Consider the following 6000-nt stretch of genomic DNA (forward strand, 5'->3'; position numbering starts at 1 on the left):
TAGTTTCACTTATTTTCCCAATGAATTATATTTCGACACTTTTATGAGAAGCCATCTATCAAGCAATCTACAGGAAGCTTGCAATGGACTTAAGCTGAGCTAATGTTTCACGTGGACAGCATGTACGAAAAACATAAGATTGGTCTTCCCATTACGGGCCTTATCAAAACCTAAAAAAAACGAACCCACGTGGGTTCAGATAGGTTTACGTATATGTGTCCCAGGAGGCAGTCATCATAATGTGCTACCGAGTATTGTAGATGAGTTAATACAGCAGATCGGACCTATATCGGAACCATTTGCATGGTTTTCAAAATATGACCTTGTTATAACCCAGGCGTTCGGATGTCTATAGGTTGAAATAGCAAAGCCTGCATGATCAGCCAACAAGTAAACTCGTATACGTCAAAGCAGAAAAGCTTTTATATGTCAAAATTATACATCTAATTTTGGTCAACAAAAGAAAACCCAAATGTATCCCACATGAAAAATTGACAACTACTGCAAATATGCAAACTAATATTGGTCCCAGCAAGAAGGCTCACGTTAGACCAAAAATCCCATATGCGATCCATCAAAAAGCTTATATTGGGTCCCTAACATATATCGGCCCCCCGCGCGCCATCCCACTTGGAGTCGCCGAAACCGAAATCAACATGGATCCAGTTTTAAACATATAAACATTATCTTGTTCTTCTAAAACCCTGGCGGGTCAAATTTAACTCATCCAATCTGGATACCAAACTTAAAAGCCCATCAAAGCAAGACATTCTTGGTCCAAAATTGACATTGACTGGGCGAAACCCTAATATTGGTCCCATATAGGACCAAAAATACAACTTTGACCATACAGATTTAAGTACAAATCAATCAAAGAGGCCAACATGAGTTAGCTGCAAATATTCCAGTATAGGTACAATTACGGGAACCCATGAGGATACCTCACGAAATTTAGTTGGACGTAAATGAATATTAGACAAAGTGTTTGATCCATATCCATGTTTTTCAAAAATATGAGAATGTATTGTGCATTTTAATTAATTTATTTCATTTTTGTAGGAATAACATTTCTTGGGTTTTGAAGAAATGAAAATATACTGTGCAATTTAATTAGTTTATTTTATTTGTTGTCATGTTATCCAGTTACCATCGCTGTTCTCTGCGACATGTTGCGGTAAAACAGGGCGCCTACAATATAAGTGTAACCACATTATCAAATTGCCAATTAAGCAAACAGCGCATGTTATGCAATCACGGCACGTTACCCTTCGGGATAGGGTGTAGCCATAAAGATGTAAATAAGAAAAAAATTGACATTTCCAAACAAAGCAGCTTAAGACGTTGTCAGTTAGAATATATTTAATAAACAATTTTAGGTACAATATAAAGTGAAACTCCAGCTGCTGAAGTAGTATTGAATTATTATTATAAACAATTAGTAAGCCCGGATAAAGCTGATCAAAAATACTTTCGTAGACATCAGCTTGGGGTTTGATATATTCGAAAATGAACACGGACGCCTGATATAATAACGTGTTGATTATACTATTCATTATTACACGTTTTGTATAAGCTTACCTGGTTGACATTACCAGTTAAAAAAATTAAATGGAAAAATTAAACATTAAAATTTGCCATAATTGCGCAAAAAAATTCAGGGATCAGTTGTCCGATTTAAATAAAATAGGATGAAAAAAAATAAAATTCAAACCATTCAATTTAAGTTATCTTGTTCTTAATATTTCGTCATTCGGTTCGGGGTCTATTCAAGTGTTGCTTATTTCAAACATGATGTCTTTCAAATATGCAAAATATTCACACATTTACTGGATTCAAACGAAATCATGAAGGGAGGCTTTAACATTTTAATATCGGAACCCTAGCAAGCTCTGTTTAGCTTATTAAAATTTTGGTAACATCTGTATATATATTCTACAAGTAACTAGTTTATATGACGAATCAGTCATTAATAATTTATGTAAATACATCGAACAAACTTGTTTTATAAGAAATACGATTCTTAATGAGGCTGATCAATATATCGCAGTACCACATTTACAAGAAAGTAATGTTTAGCTGAAAGAGTTGAAGAAGGCTGGTCCCCACAGGTCAGTTTAACAGTCTGTGGTATTTTATTGTATTTACTTACTTTGATGATTTATATAGTATATTGGTAAACATTTATCATTTATATGGCAATTAACGTCAAAACGTGTTGTTGTAATTTATTGGTCACACATAAGGGGCAAGGTGAAACAATGTCCAAAGTAAAACCTTGTCTTGACCGGCATTTGGTGTTTAACAAGTTTTTTTCTTGAATAACTAAAAAAACATACATGCTTAAGTTTTTATAAGCTTTCTCTAATCCACAGTTTTGTGCTGCCGTATGCTTATTAAAAGAACTTGCACTGGACCTGCGGGCTGCAGGTTATTTCCATGTTAACCCTTGCGATGTTCATAAAAATCAATGTGTTAAGAAAATGGGAAACCCTTTAAGAATTAACATAAGAATCATAAACGTGTTAATGATTCCTGGTTTGTTTTATTCTGCGGGAATAAATAAAATAATAAAATGAATGAATGCCTGCATTAATGAATAAATTAATTAATAACTTAATTAAAATCAACATTTATCTAATTAATAGCCCTAAATAATACCTTCAGGCGGCCATGTTCTTAATGTAATATGTTTAGGTAAAAATTAACAATGTTGAGAATATCAGTTAGCTTTATAAAAAGTGCAGCTCTCAATAAGAAAATTGAAATGTTTTCATGTTTTCATCACTCTTAGTGTTTACGTTTCACTTTAATCATGACAAGGACAACTATAACACGATACCATTTAAAATATGATGTTTTGCGTAGGTAGCTTAAGTGTTTAGTGCAACAAAGTAAAGTATGTATTAAATCTAGGTCGCGTTTTTTAATTGAAGCAGATTAGAAAAATAAGAAATTCTTACTTAGATAAATGTGATCTTAAAGTACTGTAATTATGAAACAAAATACAAATCCAGTCAAGGTTATTTTGTTATCATAAACAAGCTGTTTATATTTATTTTGTTGCAAACACGTTATTTTAAATTGCGTTCGTGTTTTTATAGTTATATGAAATTTAATTTCAGGACTAACATTTTAGTGCCGAAAAAACTGCTTTTATGAAAGGTTGGTGAACAATTTCATTGCGGATAGGACATATTCTGATTTCAAGATTAAATATTAATTTTATCAGAATTTATTCAATTGCCAACAGACACAGTATATCTTCCCTGTAAATAGTTATCAAGTTTACTTATTGCATAACGCTCTGTGGCAGATGACAAAAGAAAGACACACTAAAATGAATTATCTCTTATTATGATAATTCGGATCATAATTACCCTCCGAATGTATTGCGCAAGTGATATTGTTACACCGCTTCAGGTGGGTGTAGATGTCTGTTATAAATCTGAACAATCACTTAAAGCACATCATGCTCTGATTAAATTCTTTAGTAGTCGACTTGACTGTATAATTGCAGTAAACTGTTTGCAGTTTTGGTTATACGATAGGAATAATATAATTATTTCGTTATTTTAATTGTGTTAATACAATTTGTCCTAAAATTTAAAACATTAAATTTTCCATCGTTTGATATATTTTGTCTTATAAGTTTCTTTATTTTTATTCACCCTCCCTCTTGGTAGAAGCAAACATGGAGCAGTCGCGATTTCCGTCTGTGTCACAACAATCTTGTTTGTGCATAATCATCGTTTGTCAGCGTGTTGAGTACAACACTCATCCCACTACCTTAACGTTGACAGTAAAACTTTTTGGTCAACATTCGTCAACATTCCTTTCTCGGTTATAACTTTGGCATATATTAATGGACCTTAAAAATGGTGCAAATGTACATGATGTTAAGACAACGAGTTTCATTTAACACCCGTCTATGTACAATACTGGAAACTCCGTCGATTGGTAGGTCGTTCCTAGACCATACAATGGTTTCCATACACAATTTAGAAAATACTTTTGCCTACATTATGCAAATCAGTATTTTGGGAGTTGCGGAAGATGCCTATCGACTGGTCGGGTCATTGATTCTGGCTGATTTATAACGGTATTGGAGAGACATAATACAAGGTCATTCATATTTTCTGTAAGCGGGGCGGAGATTTTTTTGTTATTTGTATGTGTATTCAGAGAGCATGTTCATAGGTATGGCGATGGTGGATAGTTGATTTTAGACGAAGGCATACATTTCATTTTCATTGTGAAGTTTCAGTATCAGTTCTGAGTGTTTTGAGATCGATCCATAATTTAATATTATCACGTAAAATCTGACGTCAGTTTTGGGTACGAGCCAATTTGCATTTTAATTGTGTTGCGAATAAGTAACATTGAGATGTAATATTTTGGTTTTGACATCCGTCATTATTGCATTCATAAAATAATTTGAAGCATGTTCATTTGTTTTGAAACTTGGTTAATTCTGCTTCAATTGGTAACAACATTGAAAGGCAGTTTTCCTTATAAATATGGTTTTAAGTTTTAATAAACTCTCCGTCTGGAATCTTTGCTTAATTCATAAATTGGACCGGTACAGCTAGTATGTTTGCTTTGTTGATAAAAATTATACAACAAATGACCCAGCTGAGATTACAGTCGTATGATAAACAACATATTCTCACGGAAGATATTTGACAGGTTTGTATTTTTCAATTGAAGACTAATGTGTCAAGTTATATTTCAAAATAGGATAAAAGTCTTTTGAATCAGAAATTAAAGCTATGTATCCAGTTTATGAGATTTGCATTTTAATGAAATGTTTATGTAAGCAAGTTGGATTGTATATCATATTCCTATTATATTGCCTTGCATTCGTTCATTGAGTAACACCAGGTGTCTAGTAACAGAGTGCATAACAAGGCTTGATGACAGATGGCTTGTGGTGGTTGGTGCAAAACAGTAATACATACCTTCTGAAGAGTTTAAAATAGTACTACTTAGACTGAAATTCAGTCCCTTAAGTTATGGCACGTTATGATTTACAATTATTTAGTATGGCTGTTATATACTATATAATTATTTTAAGCACATTTGAATAACTAAAAAGTTTGCGCTGGGTTAATGTAGTTCATTTCTATAAGGGAAACTAATAAAAATACACATAAAAATACCTTAAACAAATTCTGCAACTAAAATTCCCAACGGTCTGGCATTTCGTTTGTAATATCATAAAGACTTATCTACGAGATGCCCGTGGATAAAACCAGTGGGTCCCATGGATTGACAAGGAATTCTTTACAGACTTATATATCACAATTAAAACAAAAATCATATATTTTGAAATTACAAGTCCCTTTGTTATGTTATTTGTTATTTTTTTGTTAAATCGTACAGTGGTTCTCTACAAAGTTTGTTTAAAAGCCAAATTGTAGTCCATTTTGTATTTAACAATGTCAGGGCATGATAGTTCAGTTGCGTTTTAAGTTTTAAAAGTGTTACTGGTTAAGACAAGTTGATGTTGCTTCTCTCTTAGGTTTATTACAACTGTTAAAGCTGGTGGTGGTGATGATGATGATTATGATGATGGTGATAATGATGATGATGATGATGATGATGATGATGATGATGATGATGATGATGATGATGATGATGATGATGATGATGATGATGATGATGATGATGATGATGATGATGATGATGATGATGATGATGATGACTGACGATGATGATGATGATGATGATGATGATGATGATGATGATGATGATGATGATGATGATGATGATGATGATGATGACGACGACGACGACGACGACGACGACGACGACGACGACGACGATGACGATGACGATGACGATGACGATGATGATGATGATGATGATGATGATGATGATGATGATGATGATGATGATGATGATAAAGGCCCCTTTAAATAATGTGAAATATACGAATAAATCAAATTATCTTGTTTGAAATTTCCCATGGCAATTTCTGATGACATGCAGTATTTCACA

This window comes from Dreissena polymorpha, chromosome 5, assembly GCF_020536995.1.
Source record: "Dreissena polymorpha isolate Duluth1 chromosome 5, UMN_Dpol_1.0, whole genome shotgun sequence".
Taxonomy (NCBI): Eukaryota; Metazoa; Mollusca; class Bivalvia; order Myida; family Dreissenidae; genus Dreissena; species Dreissena polymorpha.